Here is a 1628-nt window from a genome sequence, read left to right as displayed (position 1 = left end):
ATGCTGAAGCGAATAATCAAAGGCTTTGAGTTCTGGGTGGTCTTCACAAGCGGATTTGTAAGCACTCAGGTGTTCTGAGCATTTCGACAACGTATCTTCGGATAATGCCATCGATGATAATACTGAAAGGACAAAAAATCAAGAAAAGGTAGAGCAATTTAGGATAGATTTTTGCATACACATATATAGATAGATTAAATAAAACAAGCAAGAGTTGAAGAGAGATAGAATATTACCAGAAACTGGATCAGAATAGGGAAGATATAGAGCTTCCCTTTCTTTGATCAATATATTATGTGTTTGAAGTTTGAATATGATTTGATAAGTTACTGATCTACAAGTATTTATAGGAGAAAACAGATCGATGTACATGTGTTTGGTTTGTTACAACTATAGCCTCAAATCAATAAATAAAAGTCAACTAAATAAATGTGAGGCAACAATGTTAATTCCTATTGGAATATGAAGTACCATACCGAAAATATTAGACAATGGGATCGTCTTACATAAAAGTATTGCTAACGCCAATTAGGAAAACACAAATTTGGGATTAAAAACACATATACGGAGCCCACCAGAGCATATGATTTTATAACAAGCACTAGTATAATTTTCATAGGTTTTGCATGCTACATGTTCGTTGTGTAGCATGTTAGTAAATAAGATGTGTCTATAAATTTGTAAAAACATATTGGTGAATATGTTCAATGTATATGGTTCCAAACATTATACATTTATGACTAGTTACATATGTACAATAGCACCACATCTCTTTACAAATTACATGTTAGCCATGTAGATGTTTTTCGGGAATTTGGACTTGTTCATAAACAAGTATTCAACCTTATGAAATTACATCTTAAAGCTGAGAAGAAGATAATTTTAAAAAGAGAAATACCCTCAAATAACACCAAAATATGTTTTATGGACAATTATAGCGCACACTCCACAAATTTCCAAAATAGCACTAATTAACATAATTATAATATTTTAAATAATTTTCTAGAATTTGTTTTTACGTTTGGGTTGACTATTTTACACTTAGGGTATAGTTTTGTAGAGGTAGGATTTATTTTTTAGATTTAAGGATTTAATTTTTAAAGTTTAATTTTAAAAGTTAATGCTAATTTTGGAAAATATAAGAGTGTGTGCTAAGTTTGGAAGAAAAATTTAGATTAGTGCTATTTTTGAGAATTTTTCGTTTTCAAAATTGAACATGAATCCAAAAATTATACGACTTTAGAACGAAAGTTTGAATTCATAAAAATTGATGAGGTGATGATGGGCTAACAACTCTTTATATAGTCACTAACTATATATTAACAAGGTTACGTACGAGGAAAATATTTACATGTTATTGACTTGTTGTAGTCAATAACTATATTAACAAGGTTATGTACGAGGAGAATATTTACATGTTATTGACTTGTTGTAGTCATTAACTATATTAACAAGGTTATGTACGAGGAGAATACTTGCATGTTATTTTAGTCAATAAGTATAGTAGATCTTGAAATAAGTAGAAAAACACATGAAGCCATGTTTTCTTTGGACTATTCTAAATTACTGGATTCCTAGGACCTAACTTGCTTTTGTTTTATATGCAAGTTTTATGTATATGCATATGC

This window comes from Capsella rubella, unplaced genomic scaffold (genome assembly GCF_000375325.1).
Source record: "Capsella rubella cultivar Monte Gargano unplaced genomic scaffold, Caprub1_0 scaffold_77, whole genome shotgun sequence".
Lineage (NCBI taxonomy): Eukaryota > Viridiplantae > Streptophyta > Magnoliopsida > Brassicales > Brassicaceae > Capsella > Capsella rubella.
The sequence above is the reverse complement of the archived record's forward strand: the minus strand, read 5'-3'. Positions refer to the sequence as shown.